Source organism: Zosterops lateralis, assembly GCF_965231275.1.
Source record: "Zosterops lateralis genome assembly, chromosome: 12".
Classification (NCBI taxonomy): domain Eukaryota; kingdom Metazoa; phylum Chordata; class Aves; order Passeriformes; family Zosteropidae; genus Zosterops; species Zosterops lateralis.
Window position 1 is genome coordinate 3,870,069 of NC_139772.1, and position 22,618 is coordinate 3,892,686.

Consider the following 22,618-nt stretch of genomic DNA (forward strand, 5'->3'; position numbering starts at 1 on the left):
CACTATTTTGTTACCAGGCCTTCAGAACTCCTGTGTGAATCTGCTGAGAGAGAAAGCCCTGCTCTTCATTTCTGCTCCTTTTTCTGTATCCTTCTTATCAGAGAAATTGTGTTGTGGAGGGTTAATTTATTTATTTTTTTATTATTATTATTATCTTGGTTGCATATGTAGGTCATCCAAAACAAGTCATAAATTAATATTGGATCCGTATAACTGTCTCTTGTCTTGACAGGGAAAAGGCTGAGATCAATCCTGAAAAATTGTGAAAAGATGTATTTTGACAGTTTTTAAATTTATTTTTTTAAGTGACAGCTCTTGCAATAGATTTTTTTTAAATGCAAGTGTAACAACTGGGAAACAAAATCAAATCATATTTCAAACTGAGTGATGTGTGTTTGGAACCAAATGTTCTGAGTTTGGGGCTCATTTAAGAATAAGAGAAGTTCTTTGGCCTTTAGGGGGTGGAAGGAGAACCTTCTCTCTCATTAGAGTGGAAAACTTGTGGGAATTGTACAAATTTGATATAAAATTTTTGTCTGCCAATCCTCAAGCTACTGGAAAGGGAAAATAGGATGTGTCTATGTAACTGTAGATCTTGATGAGATTTTAAAACATCCTGTGTTCCATATTTTTTTCTCCATCAGGGTCAAGTATATTTTCAGGATCTGTCAGACTCTGCAACTTCCACTTTGGGGAAGTCTGGGAAAGTATCTCTTGTTACCTAAGGTGGTTTTTCTTGCCTCAGTTTAAATCCCTTTGTTTGTCACAGACAGAACCCTTGAGCAGTATCTGATTTTTTTCCCCTCAGGCTTCACAGCCACATTTGTCCTCTAAGGAAAGTTGGGATGTATTTTTGAAGCTTCTGAGCCTCATCAGAAGTTCCTATGGATGTTTTTTTCCCGGTCTTCCTTCATCTTCTGAGCTCGTGTGAGACTCCACTCACTCTTTTCTGCTCTGAACACATAAATACACTCAAAATAATTTGCAGCTTTACAGAAATATCCGTGTCCTCACTGAAGTCGAAAGCTTTCATGAGAAGAACAAAAATAAAGATAAAAATTTGATTTCAATATGCAAAACCAAGGACTCTTCCAAGCCCTGCAATCCTGGATGGGGAGGATTTCACAGAGGATAAGAGTTTCTGCAGCAGGACCAGTGGGTGATTGAATAATTAGTGAGGAATTCAATCACTGCATAGATTCTCAGTGGGCTTTAATTACACTCCTCCATGCATGATCCCACAAGTCTCCTGCAAGTGAATTTTCATTAAAGCCAAAGAGAGGTTTTTATTGCCTGAGAATTACAAATTTAGGCTGTTGGCATATTTGGATTTGCCTGTTTATTTTGGGTGGTTTGGGTGGATACCCAATTCTGGGCTTTTTTTTTTTTTAAGCTCTGCATTTTAAACACCCAGCTCTGCCCAACTTCTCCGTGGTGAAGAAGGACAAATAAGTGCTTTGCAGAGCAGTGAGGTGGAAAAAAAATAAATAAATTCTGCTGAGCATTAGACTTCATGTGTGCAGGAAAAAAAAAAATCAACTTGGAAGTATCTGGCTTCCTATTTTCCCAGCAAATTCCTCTGATGGGCAGAGGCAGTAAAGCAGCTGCAGGAAAATAACAGGCAAGATTCTGCATGGGTCTAAAGGCAATAAAATCCTAATGGGAAGCTAAATCAGGTTGCAGGGCTGGAGCAGAATGTGTGTATCGTTGGAAAGTTCTTGCTGGTCTTTATCCAGGAGCCCTGAAGCAGCGGCAAATCTTGGTAAATATTCATCCTCAAAGGGATGCACATGTTCCTGCCATGAATATCTGCACAGAACCAGCTGACAAGATTCCTTTGCAGCCTTATAAAAACCTGGGGAAAAGCATTTGGAAAATATATTTTCTAAGGTACTATATTAAAACCCTCAGATTTTCTGTGTTGTGGCACAGCTTTAGTTTTGTTTTCTGCCACAACGTAAAGGTGGCTTTATTTTCTTCAAATGCTGAGGAAAAAAAATTATGAAAATTGCACTGTCTTCACTCTCCCTGGTGACAAAGGGGAATATTCTGAATAATCTCTACACAAGTAAGAAAGCTTGTCTTGAGGGAAATGACATTTTTTGGACTAAATTTCCAAATCTTCAGGCTCTGGGATTGCAGGGTGTGCAATCAGGACTGGAGAGGAAGGGTTTGGTCTGAGTGAGATGTTCCTGTTTCAGGTTTCCAATTTAGATATTCCACTTCTCAGCAGTAACAGATGACAATGAAATTAGTGGTGGTCTGGTTTGAGTTCACTGCCTCTTCTAGGGAATGAACTGCACCTCCTGCAGCATTTGCAATGGAAATACTTTGGAAATTATTCACATAAATAAGATTTGAATAATTGTGGATAATCGAATGCATTTGGCGGGGCCGTGAGCAGAGTTGGGTAATTTGGGGAGGAGGAAGGAGAGGAAGAGGGATGGAGGTTTGTCTGTGAGATGTGTGACCCTCACACGGCTTCTGCATCATGGCAATGAACCCAAGAAAAGTGTCTGGTCAGGTAAAGTGCAGGTATTGGTCACACAGATCTGCGGTTCTGGGTTCTGCTCTGCTGGAAGAACTGTGGTTCTGCTTTTGTGCCAGCACTTGGGGCTTGGGAAAACAATTCTGTTCCCCCAAGTTGTGAGATTCCCCTCACTTTTCTGAGAACAAAGGTTTTGTGTTCATTTTTAATTGATTTTCAGGCTAGATCTTAGGGGACAACAGGACAAATGTTTCTTATATACCAAGAAGAAAATACTTTTTTTTTTTTTTTTTTTTTTTTTTTTTTTTTTACTATTAGATCCAAACATCAAAGGAGAGGATAAAACCTTGATGTTTCTTTTCTCAATGTGTTTTATGTTACTGCTCTGATCTTTGGGAAGGCTTTTGTGGGGACACAGCTGCCTCTATCCCAGAACTGTGACATTCCCTAGGCTGCCACGAGTGGTTGTACACAGAGATTTAAACCACAGGGCTCCAGGCACAAATGGAAATTCCAAATGGTGCACAGCAAAACTTGACTTTTTTTTTTTTTTTGTTCTCACTACTCCTTGAAAAGACTGGAAGGAGGCGTCTGATTTTGCTCACTGGTCTCTCTTGAGGGTTGTTCATTAATCCAACTCTTGTAAAATCTCAGGAGATATTTGGCTCTGACTGAAACCTTGTAGAGTATTTACCCATTCCTGGAAAAGGTCCTGATCCAGTGTTAGATCAGGCTTGCTCTGACAGATCTGCTTTATTTGTGGTTACAGCCATTGACAATTACTTTGGTAACTATAACTACAGACTAATTAGGAAAAAGCACCATTTAAATGCTAAATAGATAAGGGAACTAGAATTCTTTTAGCTTGTCAAATTGATCCATTAAATCTCTGTGTGTTGTACCTGTAATTTCAAAGCTCCAATTATCATACACTTAGCGAAAGGAGTGATAAGGTTTTCTGGAGCAGAAAGTGATAAGAGATAAAAGTGAAAAGTTGCCTAATAATAACTTTCACTAAAAGCTATCAACAGCAAATGTGCACCTCCGATAAGAACCAGAAGGCAAGAACTTTAAATCCTGATATCTGCAAGCAAACAAAGTGTGAGGGGAAGGCAGGAGCTGGAAGGAAATGTCACCATGTTGTTCAGGCAGGATTTCAAACCATGTCCTGGGAGCCCAAGGTCTGGGGAGAGAGAGCTCCATGAAATCCAGACACCTAGAGGAGTTTAGTGTCCCACTGTCGTGACAGGTAAAAGGGTTATAAAACAAAGGCCTCATCAAATCAGTCCTGCTCTGCTGAATTGCCAAAGTTAGAAGCTCTTAGAACTTCTAAGTTCTTCTTAGAACACCTTTGTCACGTCTTCTAAAGTAATTTGCAAATTCCCCGCGAAAACAATCTTGGTATGAAAACTCGTTATCATAACAATCTATTCTTGAGTTAAAAAACAAATGTACCTGAAATAACAAGGGGTTTGCCCCATGAGAATCAGTGAAGAAAAGACGTAAACAACCCAAGAATAGAGAGATTTGATGGACAAGTAGAATACTTTTACTAACCAATTGGATAATTGGCAAGTGAGCTATTAACCAGCTAAAGCTGCACCCGAGGTCTGTAAAAACTGGATAAAATGAGTTGTGAAAATAAAGAATTGGCTTTTCCCACATGAAGAAAATGCAGTCTCAGCTAACTTATCACAATATTCCATGTGATCCAGGAGAGAGTCTGTCCTGGGTTGCAGTGTAGGATGTGCACAAAGTATTTATTCTCTCACATCTCCATGAGCTGTTGGAACCAGGTGGGGCAGTGTTTTCCCAGGCCCCTCCTTTGGGCTCTTCTGCTCATGGCCCATCAATGCCTTGCCCAGGACTCACAGGGAACTCCCTCTAGGAGCTCTCTCTGTTTAATGGGCCATCAAGGAGCCACTGCACGACTCCTCATCCCATTGGGAGATGCTCCCAATGCCCAGGGGGAGGAGCCAAGCATTCCCACCTGGAGAGAATCTGGGATTTGGGACAGGACAAGCAGCCCTGAGCCACTGGATTCCCAGAGGAGCAGAGCTCCCAGACCTTTCTGTGGGATCACTGCTTCAGGAAGAGCCCCTCACCTGGACTGCTCCCACCACCCTGCTCAGGGTGTGTTCTGACTCTGTCAGTGATCCTTTGTGTTATTGCATTTATTTTATTTTACCTTTTTACCTTCCTTCTTCTTAAATTGTATTTCTGACTTGGAGCCTCTCACTCATTTTGCTTTCAAACCACAACAGAGTCATCTGCCAGAAGGCCACCAGAGGATGGAGGATCTGAGCCCTGGTGCCGTTCCTGGATCTCTGTGGGATGGTTTTGGCTGTGACCATCCCTGGAGAACAGGCAGCAGCTCCCAGGGGTGCCCAGAGGTTGTTTTGAAAATGGTGTTGCTTCACACCTTCTCTTGAAAATCTTTAAGGGGAAGATGGAGAGGAATGACCTAAATGCAGGTGGGAATTCAGGCCCTGGTGAAGACTGGAGTTTATGTAGAGGAGAATTGGGGGTGTTTCTACTTCTAATCCACAACAGAGGGAAGATGAATAAAATCTGTCCTGTCTCAGTGTTTTTCTGTTGATCCAGATCTTTGAAGTGGGAGATGGAGAGGTTTATAAAAAACCTGGAATCAATTTTTGAAAGGGTTTAAAGGTGAGAGATTGTGTGAGGGACAAATAATTTTGAGAAAAGGAGGAGAAGGGCGGCCTTAAGAAACGGTGAGATGGAAAGGATTGTTCTTGTTGAGCAGAACTTACTTTGCAGGAAAACAATGCAGAACTGGCTGCTGTTTGTGAGAAGGGGGAAAGAAGAAAAGAATCATTCTTTTTTTGAGAGCCCGAGAGGTTTTATTTCATTTTGAAACCAATTCTTTGCAACATAATGGCACGAGAGCATGTGTATTCTAAATGGCACTTCAACCCCTCTTCAAAAAAAGTCATCAGTGTTAAAACACTCATCTTTACTTTGTGGTGTTGCTTTCTTTCTTTCCTTTTCTGTTGTTGGATTGGAAATTATAAGCCCAACTTCTGATTGGTTTTAAAGAGATACTGCTGGTGAAGTTCTGCATAGAAAGGGAATGAAGCTGAACTATTTTTAGCTCCTGACAACAGAGGAAAAAATGAGAAACGTGCAGGTAAAAGATGAGAAAAAAAAAGTGATCAATTTTGCTTTTAGAGTCTCTTCGGAAGTTTGACTTCAAATGAAGGAATGCTCTCATTTGAATGGCTGAGATAAAGCAATTAAAAGGTTTCGCCTCTGAGAAATAAAAATGTTTGTTCCAGGAGGGGGAATGCTGATGTTCAGATGGTTGAAATACACTTTTTAAGCCTCTTTAAACTGAAATGTGTCCCCTGAACCAGCGGCAGCCACACATGACAGGGGTTGCCAGGCAGTGGCAGGAGAAAGAGAACACTGGGGAAGAAGGAAGGAAAAATAAGTGATGAGATTCTTGTATTTTCAGGATGTACAAAGGAACAAGCACAAGATTTCTTCAGGTTTTGTTTTGCAGAAACTTATTCTGAAAGGGGTTTATTTTCTGAACACTTTTAAATTTTGTGATCAGGGTTAGGAAGGAGGCAGGAAGTGACACTGGCCTCCAGTCAATTAGAAAATTATCTGCCTTCATAATTCAACAGCAGCAGCCCTAAAATTGTCCTTCAGTTGTCATAATATTTGCCTTTCTTATAAATATACCAATTTTTTCAAAGGCTATTAGTAACAGGTTAAGAATTATTCTTGCTGGTGAAAACTGTGAAACCTCCAAATGTGGTTATGTTTCCTTAAGTGGTGGGAAGATGTGGTTGTGTTGTGATTGTGTCTGACAGGCTGCTGATGTCCTGTCTGACAGGACAAAGAGGAATGACTCAGATTTAAACATTTCATTAGACTTTTTTCCCCGTGTCTTGGGACAATTGAACATCAAACTAATAAATACGGAATTCGAGGGCTGACAGAAGGTGTGGGTGGTGAGAACTGGCTGAATATTTTGGGCTGTGTGAATGTCACCTCAAAAAACTCTTTTAATAGTGAAAATTGCCCAAATCCACACTCCCCAAAAAGCAGTTTGGTACTGGGGAAAGGTGTAAGGGAAAACTGTTCCAGCATTGGCCTGGCAGGGAGATTTTCACGTGGAATAATCTCTCTGAACTTCAGCGTGAGCAGAAATAACCAAGCAATGTCTTTATGCCTGCTGAAAGAGCACAAGTAATTTCTTCTGGCAATTGTAAAATAAGGATTTTTGGTGTTTCCTTCCTTGCTGTGGGGCTCAACACCTCAAACCTTTGAGTGATTTATCTGCACCAGTGACTCTGTGCTGCTGGTTCATGGGATCTGTGAATGCTGACTGCTCTTCCATCTGCAGGAAACCATTTGTTTCTTTATGTTTAGAGATCCTGTGGGATAAAATGCAAGAACTTTGTAATAACAATAATAACACCTGAGCGGCCACAAGTATCACTGGGGATGCAGGTTTTTATTAGCTAACATGTATTAAGTGTGAATTAAAAGCTAAAGACTGCATCAAAGGTCTGCAGTGACATACCTGCAACAAACACTGGCAGGATAAAATTATCCATCTTGACCAATTTTAAAATTAAAGAAGCTTAGATTTAAATGTAAGGTTTTTTGCACTTTTTTGATCAACAATCTTCTTTTTCTTTTTTTTTTTTTTTTTTTTTTTTTTTTTTTTTTTTTTTTTCTTTTTTTCTTTTTTTTTTTTTCTTTTTTTTTTTTTCTTTTTTTTTTTTTTCTTTTTTTTCCTTTGGGAATTGTGGTTGGGACTGTTGACCACAAAAAGAGGTTTCTCCATGGAAATCAAAGATTCTTGGAATGCTCCAAAATCCCTTCTCAGAGCTGCAGGAGAAGACCCCCAGCCCACTGTGTCCTGCTGAATGTTCCCAGCAGGAAGAGAAAGCCAGGGACCTGAATTGAGATGATGGATTCCTCCTTCACCTGCTGCCTCCATCTCATTAGAGACTGCAGTGATTAAGGAGTTACCAAAATTTAATACCTCAAAATGACTGCACAAAAGCAACTTCTCCTCCTGGGGAGGCGTCATTAGAGCCTTTCACTCATGTACCCAGAACTCTTCCCACAAATCTCTTCCTCTGGGCACTGCCTCCCCAACCTGCACACTCAGCCCTCAAATTTATGAGGAAGTGGTGAAACCTTTAAGGCAGCAAGAGCCACTCCTGAGGATAAATATGGGCTCTAAATTATTTCAGCCCGTCGGGCGTATTGGTTATTAAACTTCGCCTGGTGCCAGGGGGGCAGATGGATGTGCTGTGTCATTGCCAGCTGTATTAATTGCATGCTAAAGATTTTCAATTATTTAGCTAGAAATATGGATTGGAATTATCCCAGGATTATTCAGGTGACTCTGACAAGCTGCAGCTTGAGGAGATGTATGGGAACAAATTAGGTGCAGCTTAGTTTGATCAGGCATCGACTGTTGTCACCTTGCTGCTGTTTTCTCTCTCTCTCCCTCCTGTGCACTCCATGCAGATGAGATCAGTCCAGGAGAACATGAGCTGGTGTTAAAACAATTAATTCCCAGCATTTTTTCCATCAGTGTATCTGTGAAATTGTCCTGTTCCCAAGTCTCATTACTCAAGAGCCCAAAGCCACTTGGAGAAAGGTGACAGCTTTAGTTAGAGTCTGTTTATCTTGGATTCAACCTGTGGCAGTGTTTCCTGAGCTGTTTTCCTGTATAAAACCCCCTGATATGAAAAAACACCTTTGGAGGGGCTGAGGATCATCACAGACCAAGCCCAGGGTTCTGTGGACTCTGGACAGTGTTGTTTGCTCGTGGTGCTCTCTCTGCATGAAGCTGCAGGAACAAGGGGATGAAAATTGGGGAAAAAAAAATCATTGGGGCCTCTAATTCATCACGTTTTCCTGCAGTTGACATAACATGGATTTTGTTTTCTGGATAGGGAAAGGTTCTGTGAATTGTGATAGAGTGCCTGGCAAAATTCAGCTGTGCAATGTGGGTGCTGGTAAGGCTGGCAGTCCCCATGGAGTGGGATCCCCCAGGATCTGTGTTAGGATGTAACATTTTCACCAAATTCCTTCATGTAAGAAGTTGAAAAACTTTGTGCAGAAATCCAGAAGTCAACAAAATCACAGCACAGGAAAGTCTGAACTGATGGAAGTCAGTTAAAAGTTATTAACTGCCTGATATGCTGCTGCTTTTACTCCAGTTTATGCCCCAGTACAAAAAAAATCCGAATTTTTGTGGTCATTTTTATATATGCACTGCCTCTATGTTCTCACAGATTAACTTTAAAGAAAAAGAAACAATTTCATAATACCTGTCATTTGAGTTTAGAGGGAAATGAGTTATTTATTAAAAAATAATCAATCTGCAATCCATCTTCCATCAGAGACTTGGTGTAGCAGCTCATTCTTCTGCATCAGGCAGGAAGGGTCAAACCTCTGCTTTTATATGGATTATTTACTTCCTGACTGTTTTATTTAGCTCTTAATTTCCAGTCTATTAGCACGTCCCCTTGGCTGCCTCTGTGAGTTACCTATGTCAGAAGGTTAGGGCCAGAGCACATAAATGTTAATTTAGGAGGTGCAGTAGCTTTTGCAGCATTGAGCTTACACATAAAAAAATTCTAATATAATTTTCAGAGCTTGGAAGTGAGTGAAAGGTGCAGGAGTTAAGGGGTCAGGGCAGAAATGGCTGGGGGATAACTGAAGGATACAAAAACTGCTAATGTGGTATAGTTCTGACCTGGTAGGGATGGAAAAAACCCTCCCCACCTTCATTACCTTATGCCAGCTTACACTAGAAAATGTAAATTATAGCAGAGATGGAAACAGGGGGAATGGAGTTCATCCTGTTGTTCATCTCTCACCAAAACCACAGCTCTAAGCAGCCTGCACTGGGGATGTGACAAACATTGGGGAAACAATAGTAACACCTGTAATAGGGATAGGAGAGGTGATGAGTTTATTTCCAGGCAGGCTCTGCAATGGTTTTCATGGTCTCTTTGTATCACACAGTGGTTTGTTCTTTTTCTAATTGATTGCCCTTATTGGTTTAAGTGGCCATTAGGACAAGGTGCCCTTGTCCTGGCACTGACCACGTTCAGTTTCAAACTCAAACCAGAGCAGTTCACCTACTGCAGAGGCAAAGGGGCAGAGTTTTACTGATTTGAGCATAAATTTAATACTGCTCTGGGAGCAGAGGGGACCTTTGGCCATGAGTACAAACAGCACTGCACAGCTCACTGCACCAGTGTGCAACTCTCACCTGCTGCAGTGCATTTCCACACCCAAACAAATGTTTCTAAATAAGGAAAAGAGTTTCAGTTTACTTCTGAAGATATAAGGAAGATGAGCTAGAAAGTTCTGTGCCCTTCTTACAGTGGTTGGCTCAGACAGGGGCACCTTTGGGATGTTTCTCAAAACCTGTGGCTTTTTTTATAGGGCAGCGAGCCAAATTATCCCTCCTTGATCATTGTATACTGAAGAACGAGCTCAGAGTTGCTCGGTGCTTTTTGGGGTGCCTTAGCCAGGTGTAAGGGGCTGCATTTGTTTTTGTATCTTTTTTTTTTAAATTTTATTTTATTTTGTTTTGTTTTCGAAGCACACCTGATCAGCCATCTTGCAGTTATTCTAAGCCATTCTGAGAAGTGCTGGACACCCTCAGAATTTGATACACCTTCCTGAGGCTCATGGAAGATTGTATCACCCTTAGAGAAGTGTAGCTTGTGTAGCCTCCAAACGTTGACATTTTCTACTTGTGGTGGGAGTGAAAGACAATTACAAGAGGTGGCCAAACTGACCACCCAGAGGCGGTGCTGTGTCACTGCTGGGATTTTCAGCAGGTTGACAACTTGTTTTTCTCTGGCCAAAGCCCAGGATGTTGCTGTGAACTGGGTGTCCTGATGATCTGGGCTGCAGAATGAGAATTGCAGCTCTTCCGAGCAATAAGGAGCTGCACAGAAGCAGGAGTGGTAATGACAGCATGAATATGCAAGCCGTGCTCACTGCCAGCATCATCAGAACAGATGTTCTCCTGCATCTGGGGTCCACACATGATTCATCCTTTCTGCACATGTTCCCACTGAACTATTCTGAATATCCCCACCCAATGGGGGATGGCTGACTGTTCAGCCTTTATCATCTTCTCCTCAAGTTTTCTCTGGTAACATCTGTGTGCAGCCATTACAGGCCTGGCTCTGGCTCTGTGTTGGTGCTGATTTCCTCTTCTGGTGACAGCAACGCTCTCATTTTCCATCCCATTGAACACGGAAAATAAAGCAACTGGTGCTGTCAGATTCCACCAGGCTGCACTTATCCCACCCAACTCTGCAAGTGCTAAGTCCTCCTGTCACTCCTGGGATAAGTGTGGAGCTGATGGAAGCACCTCTTCCACCAGGACAGCTGGGCTGTGCCCCTGGGCATCACCAGAACATTCTCTCAGCTCTGAGTGTGTGACACACTCCACCATCCACCCATCAGACTTTGCACCTTCCCTTCATTTTTGGTCATATTAAAAAATCAAAAGAGTAACCATCCTATTTCTAAAATTGTTACAGAGCCCTTCTGGGCTGTGGGTTTGGTGGAGTCAATCCCATTTTTGGTAAGGAAGGCCTAGTACCCTGTTGTCGTGTTTTGAACGTTGATGAGTAATTTATCTGTAAGGTACTTGTCCAAAAATCATCTGCTGCTTCTTCCACATTAAAGAGAGAGGTGACATATATAATAACTGTCAGCTCAGCCTGACTTTATCCTGCCCATATTTGAGTTTTCACCTGCCCATATTTGAATTTTCAAGAACCTCCAGTCACGTTACAGACGTCTGTGAAAGCATAGAATGGTTTGGATGGGAAAAGACCTCTCAGATCATCTCATTCCATCCCCCCTGCCATGGGCAGGGAACTTTCCACCAGACCAGGATGCTCCAAGCCTTGTCCAACCTGGCCTTGAACACTTCCAGTGGAGTTGATAAGTCATGTGCAAGTTCTGACAACAAACACAAGGTTTGCAGAATTCTCTCAGATGTTCACCATGGTTCTTCCTCTTGGGAAACACAGAAATCACTGAAACGAAGGAGCAAACAATCCTTGTGAGTTCCCAGTTCCCAGGAGCAGGATTGGGATGAGGTTATTAAGAACACATTGCAGTTTAGCTATCAAATGTGTTTGCAGGAGTTGGGTTGTCCTTGGCTTGCTCGTTAGCCGTGTGTGCTTCCCCTGAGCAATAATTGAGATTAAACATCCTCCGGGGAAGGAAGTAATTTATTTTGTAGTAAACTGATATCTGTTGATATTTTAACATTTTCTTACATTATTTATCAGTAGATTTGCATCCGTGAACTGGAAAATATAATCTTTTATTGGGTAAGAAAAGTAATTTAATGTTAAAATTAAATAAAATATTAATTACATATGAAAAGGCTTATGTAGCACAGACCACATACTATATATTATTACAAATTGCTCATGCTGAATAAATTGTTTTGCAGAGGAAATGGGAATACATTAGCAGAAAATAAAAGCAGTGGAAGGTGGCTGTTCTCTCTCCTAGATTGGTTGGTATGGTTGAGCAGGTTGCACATGTGGATTCATCTCCTGAAGACAGGGAAGCAGGAGAGAAATGGGGGGATGGCAGCTGTCTGTCTGTCTGTCTGTCTGTCTGTCTGTCCGTCTGTCCGTCTGTCCTCAGGTCTGGAAAGGCTCTGCTGGCTGAAAGCTCCCTGACTGCAAGGCAGGATAATTCTGCAGTGTGTAATTGGTTTGTGTCTCCTTTCCCTCTCCTCTCTGAGAACCTGCAGCTGGGAAATTTGGGGCTCCCACACCTCTGTTTTCCAGTTCATCAGAACCCTAATGATTCAAGGAATGGTGTAATTGGGCAAAGAGCTGGATTAAGGTTGTGACAATTAATTCAGGCCTTTAATTCATGGCAGGCAGAGGACAAGCTTGGCTGGCACTGGGGAGAATGGTTAAATGGTGGTGGAGAAAACATTTCATTTCATCCACAACATCAATATTCTGTATCAACACCAGATCTCAGTGCAGGCCTGCAGCACACAATTATTCCTGGATTGTACATTAATTTCTGTGGTGAGTCTTGCCCTCATTTGGTGTTTTATGTGCTGAACCAACTGATACCTGAAGCAGGGAACTGCTTGCTTATATGGATAATGTCCTGGCAGTGGATACAACATCTCTGAGAGTTGTTGGAATAATGTGCATGGTCTCTGGGGCTGGAAAACCTCCCTGAATCCCACATGGTAGAGAAAAGTCATGGTCCCCTGGGGCTGGAAAACCTCCCTGAACCCCACATGGTAGAGAAAAGTTGTGGCTTTGAACTCAGCACTGCTTTGGGTCACGATGATTTATTCTGAGGAAACCTCTCACCTGCTGCACCCTGACCTTGGCACAGCTGCTGCCATTGCACCTGCACAGCCCCTCCTGCAGCACTGCTGGAAGGTCACCCCTCTGCAGGACCTGTGACAAGGATGAAAGTTCTCTCCCAGCCTTTTTCCTGAGAGCTGAATCCACCACAAAACCGAGCCTTTCAAGACTTTTTGTTGAGCACTCAGATAAAGATCATACTTTTCTTTTTTCCCCCTCAAAGCCACCTCAAAAGGCATCTGTGTTTAATTCGCAGATATTCTGCACACATTTGAGAATGTCCTGCAACTCCCATCCTTTTTCCACAACCACTGTAACACTCAGCTAATTTGAGTAGTTTTTGTTCTGATGTAAGCTATGTGTTTCTGTGGGCTTGTTGTTGAGTGATTATTAATACTTGTGTAATTTTGCCTGAATATCTCAAATCTCACGATTTTTGCAGTATCCTTTGGAGTGCTGGACTGCCAAATGCCAGTAAAACTTCGTGCACACAAATTGATTTGCAAATTTCTGGAATGAGGCCTGCATGCTTGGGCTGCAGCTAACTATATTTTAATAATATCCTGCACCAAGTGATACAATAATCTAAATATTCAGTGTGTGTAGCTGTCAGTGCGTGTCCATCCCTCATGTTTTCCTTATCTGGGGGTCTTTACATCAAAGGCCCTCTTTGGTGCATGCAGTCATGCATACATTTAAACTCACCACAGTGAGGTGATTTTTCCTGGCATTCCTTTGTACTTTTGATGATAAAATTCTGGTGTGCTACTTAGTTGTGATGCAGGATGATTCCTGCCTTGTTGTCTCTCAAAGCTATCAGTGTATTTCATCTGTATTTCCACCCTGTCTCTCTGAGCACACAGGGGCAGTGATGAATTCCACTCTTAAAAATGTGCTTTATTTCGGCCACACAGACACAAAAAGCAGCATTAACTACCCAGAATATCCAGAGTTTGAGGAGAGTGCTCAGGGCAGCTGTGCTGGAAACAGCATTTGCCCTTTTACAGCTCCTGGATGGATCCTGAGTTGGAAACAGGAATTCCTTCGCTCTAACAGGTGCTCTCATGAACATATTAAATTAATATACACCCCTGAAATGGGGGTATGTGGATATTTCCTCACAGGAATGCTGCTGGGAGTCTATTGCCTGTCATAACATTGATCCAGGCAGTCAGCTCCAATGGATTTGTTAAACGGGTTTTTACATCAGCACATAAAGCCAGGAATTTATGGCTCGCCATAAGGCACACAAAGTGAGATTTCAGCTCCCTGTGGTGCACAGAACATCACGCATCAGGGATGTCACTGTTCCTTGTAGCATCTATTACTCCAACCTGCTGCTAAAATGCAATTCTAGGCTGTGCCTCATGTATTTCAGGAGATGGGCTAAGACAAGAGGATGGATAAATTGCTGTGGGGTGGTGGCACAGAGGTGGTAAAAACCTATCCTTCTCTGAAACTTTTTGTGATTTTATCTCTGAACTTTTCTAACCCCACTTTTGATCACCCTGACAGTTCAAGATGACCACTAACAGGACGGATTAATCAAAAACACAGGGAAATCAAAGTGATGGAGGTAAAAAAAGTACCACAGCTAAACCACGGCAGCCAGTCAGTCTAAAATAAACTTTTTCATGCCAACAAACTCCTCTGCAAGCTCCATTTGTGTACAGCAGCTGATGCTAATTGCTGCTAGCAGTGCTGCTCGGGCTCTCCTCCAGTGCCTCTCTGCTGAAGGGCCTCTTGCAGTTCTGAAGAGCAATTTCTGTCCCCCGTGCAGCCAGCAGCAGTTACCCAGCGAGTCCTCCTAGTGTTTCAAAAGCTGCTGCCAAGACTTTAGAGCTTCCTTTCCATCCACTCATCATCTCCAGGCTTAGTGTTCTCAGTGCAATAGCAATTATCACCAAAGAGGCACAATAGGGTGAGGTTTGACTGTCTCTAGAAATAGTTCACACCTTTAAAGCAATGATGTTCTTCACAACAGCCACAAGCTCCCAACAGCAGCAGCTGCTCCAGGTAGGTTGAGGTCGAAGGGAACTTTTGAGGTCGAAGGGAATCTTTGAGGTCGAAGGGAATCTTTGAGGTCGAAGGGAACCTTTTGTTCTCTTCAAAGAGGTGCAGAATCTACTGATGGTGATGCCTCAAGTTTGAGCTCTCATGTTTTCCAGACTCTGTGCTGCCCAGGGGTCAGCTCTGAGCTCACAGTCAGTGTCACTCAGCTCTGCACACAGCAGGGACACAAAACAAATCCTTTTCCTGCTGCACACCAAGGACAATGGTTACAAGTTTTCAGGCCCAAAAGCACAAACAAGGGTGACTGAAGGGAGGAACAAGACGGATGGGACCTCACAACCTGGAGCTGGAATTGGACAATTCAACTCCAATATGCAAATGGACCAAAACTTATCAAAGTATGAGACCTCGTGACTGTTTGTCCATTTTGTGACCATTTTGGGTCCACCTTGAGTGTAGCCCTGGCCAGGCTCTTGTCCTGCCCAAGGTGTATCCTAAAGGCCTTTCAGTAAATATCTACTTTATTCTCCAGCCCTGCCCAGTCTCTGTTCCAGCTCAGCCTTCCCAAGCCATCAATGGTATTACTTTGGTCTGACAGGCATAAACCCCCTCGTGCAGGTATTAATTTCATGTGATCTGTGCTTTTTCTGTGAGTCCCAGCACCCAATGCATCCTCCCATGGCTGCAGCGAGCCCCTGAGCCGACTCCTGTTCTGCTGGGGTGAATTTCAGCCTTGTTTCGTTTTCATTTCATGCACCGGTGTACAAATTTCTTATCAGCTCCTTGCCAGAGTGAAGCGTGTCCCATGCTGGGCAGCTGGATGTCAGGGCAGTGTAAAAATAAAATTATTTTCCATTGGCTGGGCTTTGGGGATGGAGAGTGAACCGAAAAGCCGGTTACATCCCAGCCTGCATTTCACGCATTTCTCAGGTAAATAGTGACCACAATCAAACAGTCACCTGCTGGCTTCTTGATATCTGCTGTGAGGAGGGATAACAGACCTGGCTGTGCTGGCAGCTGTGCCTTTCACAGGTGGGATCATCGCTGTCCCTGAGTGTCCTGGGTTGCAGTGTAGGATGTGCACAAAATATTTATTCTCTCCCCATCCCCATGAGCTGTTGGAACCAGGTGGGGCAGTGTTTTCCCAGGCCCCTCCTTTGGGCTCTTCTGCTCATGGCCCATCAATGCCTTGCCCAGGACTCACAGGGAACTCCCTCCAGGAGCTCTCTCTGTTTAATGGGCCATCAAGGAGCCACTGCACGACTCCTCATCCCATTGGGAGATGCTCCCAATGCCCAGGGGGAGGAGCCAAGCATTCCCACCTGGAGAGAATCTGGGATTTGGGACAGGACAAGCAGCCCTGAGCCACTGGATTCCCAGAGGAGCAGAGCTCCCAGACCTTTCTGTGGGATCACTGCTTCAGGAAGAGCCCCTCACCTGGACTGCTCCCACCACCCTGCTCAGGCTGTGTTCTGACTCTGTCAGTGCTCCTTTGTGTTATTGCATTTATTTTATTTTTACCTTTTTACCTTTCTTCTTCTTAAATTGTATTTCTGACTTGGAGCCTCTCACTTGTTTTGCTTTCAAACCACAACACTGGGGCCCGTGAGAGATGCGGGGTGTGTCAGGTAATGTCTGATGTGTGCTGTGCCCTCACACACTCACACTGCTCCAGGGAATTGCCCCTCAGCCCCTCTCCCTGCACATCCCACCTCAGGCTCTCAGTCTCCACTCCTCCCCTGTGCTCTCTTGCAGCTCTGGAATGTGGATGGCAGTGGCTGGGTGCTGTCAGAGCTCCTCTGGTCCTGGGGGGTCTCTTGAATAACAGAAATCTGCTCTCTCTAAGGATGAACAGACCCTCCCCTTCACACTGACAATCCAGATTTTAGCTGGAGTGCACAGACCCTCCCCTTTACACTGACAATCCAGAATTTAGCTGGAATGCACAGAATGCGCCCCCCACTTCACACTGATAATCCAGATTTTAGCTGGAGTTAACACACTCTCCCCTTCACAATGACAATCCAGAATTTGGCTGGAATGCACAGACCCTTCCCTTCACACTGATGATCCAGATTTTAACTGGGATGTACAGACCCTTCCCTTCACACTGACAGTCCAGATTTTAGCTGGAATGCACAGACCCTCCATTTACACTGACAATCCAGAATTTAGCTGGAATGGAGGAAGGGCTGGACTTTGTGCCATCTTCTGGAGGGAGTCCTCTCAGGGAAGAGACAGGAAAAGAGAAATTTGGGAAGAAATATGCTGGCAGAGGCTGAAAGCTAGCTTTCCACATGAGCTCAAACTGCTCTGTGCAAAAGTTTGGTCAAAAAACTCCAACAGGGACCTGCATTGGTAGAGAACATATGGAAACCTGCCTTCCCATGTGTTTGGGTCTATGGTTCATTGATCTAGGTGACTTTCTTTTTTTTATTTTCAACGTTTCATTGTGATCACAGCCCTGATCTGACATCAGAGTCCTCTTGGAGCAAATTCTTGGGGTGCTTTAGATGGTCCATTGGAGGTGAGAGAAGCTTTAAGGGCTGATGACCTGGAGTCCAAGAAAGGTCTGGCTCAGAGCACAGCCTTTTTCTCAGTGGATAACCTTCATAACCTCTCTCTCTTTCTGCTTCTGCTTATAAAGCTTGCAGGTATTCTTTATCTTTTAAACTTTTCCCCCTCCAATTTGATTGCAACCTGATGGACAGGCTGAAAAGCTGATTAGTGACAGAGAGACAAGCTGTGCACTCATTCGTGTACCTTATTCCCTGATAAGATCCCAGGCTAGGATCTATAAATTATAAAAGAGCCGCCCTAAATTTCACCAGATTTTATCACGAGGAGGAAGAAAGGAAAAAAAAAAAAAAAAGAAAATAAAAAAAAAAAAAAAAAGAAAATTATTTGTTTATTCCCTGGATAATGTTTCAGCCATCATTATTCCTGGAACCCTGTAGCTTGCCACATCAAGCGAAGCATCAGTTTCTGGACACCCTGCTGACCACAGGAGGAAGGATGCCAAGTCCTTCCCAAGCCCAGGACAAACAGATGTGCTGCCTGCAGTGCTGAGCCACCGAGTAGAAAGGTTGGATCAGTTTCTAGGAAATTAACATTATTTAGCCTTTAGCAGAGAAATCCCATCCCGGGTACTCTTTTTTTTTTTAATAATATTTTCTCATAGCCTCTGTTTTATTTGTACAAATTCCCTTGGTGTCACTGGTGATTTTTATTTTTATTTTTTTGTATCTGCACAGAATCCACTGCAGAGGATCAAACAGAAGCAAACACATGAGCCTGGGCGATATGGCACAGGAGTGCAGGCTCCTCACTCTGCTGGCTGCTGCTCCCAGCACAACAAAGAGCATTTGCTTTCCAAAACACCACGACCGTCTGAAGCCCATTCAAACCAGAGCAGGACAAACCTCAGAAGGGCCCGAGGTTCTGTTTGGCTCAGATAAGCTTCAGAAGGGATCCAACTGTTTTGATGATTATCAGGGAGCCTTGCATCTGCCACACTGGGCTGCAAAACTTGTCAGAAGCTCTCAGATTTCTTATGACTTTTTTTTTTTTCTTCTACCTGCTTTGAGGCACCTCTGGAAGGGCCCCAGTGGTGGAGATGAGTGGCACAACTAGAAAGAATTCAAATGGCCAGAAGTGTTGGTGTTCCAGAGAATGTGGTGTTCCATTCTCTGATTCCAGCTGGACAGGGCTGATAGAAAAATGTGTGGAAAAGGAGGAACAGCCATTGCCTTTTAGATCCCAGCAGCAACAATGAAATCCCCATTCTTCTGGTTGCAAGAATTTCCAATTTTGGGCCAGTTTCCAATTCATTTTTGGAACTTTCCTTTTTTTGTATGTCTCATGCAGACCAGGACAGAGTGGGAACTCCTCCTGCCATCTCCATAATTTTAGGTGGAACAAAGCACAGATTATGGCTAACATTCTGACAAAATACTGATTATCAATATGTGGTCCTCACTTGGCTGCTTTCTCTTCCTTCAGATCCTGGTGCTGTTTGTGAGACTCTCGTTCCCTTGCAGCTGCCCTGGGTTTGTGTTGATCCTGCTTTTCCTATTTTTCACCACCCTTTTTCAGGGAAAAGCTTCCAAGGAAGCACCAAGAGAAGCTGACAAAGTAGCAGAAGTCTGAGTGTTAGAAAAGAACATCCTTTGAAGAAAGTGCACCAAAAATATCCTTATTGTGGAGATTGTGAGTCTTGTGCAGTGTTTGTTTGTGGGAGATGAGCTTATGCCTGTTCTTGCTCCCATTTCTGAAATGTGCACAAGTTCTGAGTTGCAGATCCAAGGTGGTGAGAGTGTTCTTTTCAGAAACAAGGCATATAAATGACAATTTTGGAATGTTGACATCTCCAAGCCTTTAGAACAGCTTTCATAAATGGTTTGGGAAAAAAATAAAATACTGGGATCCATTAAGAGTAAAACCTTGATCTTAAAGCTCAAATTTTGCTTTAAAAAGAGGTCAAGAAAGGATTAATCAGCAGTTAGCAGCCTGTATTAGATGTGGAGGAACTTCAGCCTAGAGCTGAGGTTTAACTGACATGAAAATTCCAAGGGTGGGAGGGTTTTACACTTGGAAATGTCTCTGGCCTTGCTTGTCAGGGAGCTGATTCCAGAGGAATCTTTGCACTGGAGGCTGAAAAATACACTTTGAGACCCAAATTCCTGAAGTTGTCAGGCCACAGAGCAGTACAGCAGGGGTGTGAGCGAATTCTGAGGGAATCACTCAGTGGATAAACTCCCAGTTTTCATCAAAAGCTGTGTATTATTGATAATCTCACATTTCCATTGGATCAATCCTTACTCCAGGAGCTGTTTTCACGTTTGTGTCCAGGTCTGTCTGCAGCAAAGTCAGGGTTCTTCTTTCCTTGGGCTGAAAAAACTTCTCCTGCTCCCCATATCCTGTACTTTACTGGTGCAGCTGAACTTCAGCAAGTGGCGACACTTTACAAACTCTGATTTTTGCCATCAGTTTAATTTTTTTCTGTTTCTTTTCTCAAAGAAGAGACTGTGAGAGTGTCAAGCAGCTTAGATTTTCAGATTATAAATTCTGTTCTTTCTCAGGCTGAAAAGCCCTTGACCACAGCTTCATTCTTTGTTTCCCACAAGAGCCACTGATTAAGTCAGAGGGAATAGTCAGGATTCAAAGAAAAAGTGCCATTTCCAAGTAAAAAGTAATGACTCAAGTAGGAGGATTTCACATGAATGCTCTTCTGCTGTGATTTGAATGTATTTTGGGTATATGGGTTAAATGCATTATTCTCTTTGGTGATCTGCAATAATATCTTGCATCTCCAAGAAAAAAAGATTATTTTTTTAAAGAAGTTTTATGCTTGCTTCAGAGCTGTGGCTGAATTATTTCTTAATATTATCAGGGTTAAAGCATCACCCTCTATTTAAATGACAATGGAAAACCTCAGGGTTATTCTCTTCACATACAGAAAATATCTGCAGCAATAACACTGGTCAGTGGTTCCTGTGTTATCCCTGGGGAGCTCCTGAGCACTGGGATGTGCTGCTGCATCTCACTGTGCCCTGCAGCCTCTCCTGAGGGAATTATATTCCTTGTTATTTCTGTTGTATGCTTTGTGTTGCTGGCAGATGACACAGATCTGGTCTTGTTTTCTGGACCAACACACGAGTGACTTGGAGGCTTTGCAGTGTAGAAATGATAAAGAGAATGAGATTAATCAGGAGGAAGGTTAAGGTGCACAATAAATGCAAACTCACCAATTACACTTTTATCATAGCTAATACTATATCTGACTTTTTTCCTTCTTATTATTATTATTTTTTTAGCACTTTCAACAAGGATTTCTGTAGAAGTTAGAACAAAACAATTCCAGCTAGGGATTTTCTGTTAGCTCACTCACAAGGACTGTTTGTTTTCATTTTTACTTTTATCTCCATCAACTCAGACTGAAATTAACTGCCAGAAATAAAAATTCCTATTCCCATTCTTAATTACCTGCCTTCAGGTATGCTCATGGATCATTATGGGCTGAGGGAACCTGCAATGATTGTATAACAATTTTGGGCTTGGCAGCACATTAAACAAATGCATTCAGCCACAGAGGTTCACTCTGCCTTGGGGACATCCCTGGGTGTGTTTGTGACCCCTGGGCACTGTGGCTGCCCCAGGGCTCAGCCAGGAGCACCCTCTGATCCTGTTTGAATGCAGAAGGCTTTGTGGGGTTTGTTCCTGTGGCCATGCTGTCCTGGGTTGCAGTGTAGGATGTACACAAAGTATTTATTCTCTCACCATCCCCATGAGCTGTTGGAACCAGGTGGGGCAGTGTTTTCCCAGGCCCCTCCTTTGGGCTCTTCTGCTCATGGCCCATCAATGCCTTGCCCAGGACTCACAGGGAACTCCCTCCAGGAGCTCTCTCTGTTTAATGGGCCATCAAGGAGCCACTGCACGACTCCTCATCCCATTGGGAGATGCTCCCAATGCCCAGGGGGAGGAGCCAAGCATTCCCACCTGGAGAGAATCTGGGATTTGGGACAGGACAAGCAGCCCTGAGCCACTGGATTCCCAGAGGAGCAGAGCTCCCAGACCTTTCTGTGGGATCACTGCTTCAGGAAGAGCCCCTCCCCTGGACTGCTCCCACCACCCTGCTCAGGGTGTGTTCTGACTCTGGCAGTGGCCCTTTGTATTATTGCATTTATTTTATTTTACCTTTCTTCTTCTTAAATTGTATTTCTGACTTGGAGCCTCTCACTCGTTTTGCTTTCAATCCATGACACATGCCCAATTCCATGTGCTGTGCCCAGCTCTGCCCACAGGCAGATAAAACCCCTCTGCTGTCCCTGCAGGAGAAGGTCTTTAATCAGCCCGTGCTGGGGAGAACAAATCCTGCTAATTCTGCCCATGCTGATAGCCTCCTTATCTCTAATGAGACAATTTCGGCTGATAATAATCTGGAAGTTGTTTTGTTTCACCGAGAGAAAGATGGCCCCGGCTCTGCAGACCTCACTCCATTCAGTTAAATATAGAACAATGCAGGTTCTCCTTCAATTCACTGGCAAACTTCTGGTTTGATGTGCCTAATTTCCACAGTAATTCTAATAATCAATTCCCAGCAATCCAGCAAAGCTGTTGAATCAAGAGGCTCTGAAATCTGGCAGCACAGAGAGCAAACAGAGGGACAGAGAGCTCTGCACCCCTGGCTGTGGCAGCTAAACCAGGGCCTTGCTGCAGACTGGTGAATTCTCCTTCTGCTCTCCCTGAGAACCAGGCAGGTTTGGGGCATGAGGATACAGGAAAGATTTACATAAATATAAGGGGGTTTTATATATATAATATATAATATGTATATTATATATAAAAATTCAGATTTGGCAAAATATTTGAGATACTGATTTTTTTTTCTTAGCTTTATCAAACTGCAATTTTTTTCTTCCTCCTGTCTTCCGCCTTTCTTCCTCCTTTCTTTTCCTTCTTTCCTCTTTTTCTTCCTTTTCTTTCTCTTTTTATTTTAATATTTCTTTCTTTTTTTTTTTTTTTTTTTAAAAAAAGCAGACTTATTAGCCAGTGTATCAGCCAGAGCTCTGACCAACCTGATCTGGTGGAAGGTGCCCCTGCCCATAGCAGGGGGTTGGAAATATGACCTTTCAGATTCCTTCCAACCTAAACCATTCTATTTTTCCATCTGTCTGCTTCCACACTACTGAGCTGGATCAAGTAAAAGTATCAGAAAAATAAAAGC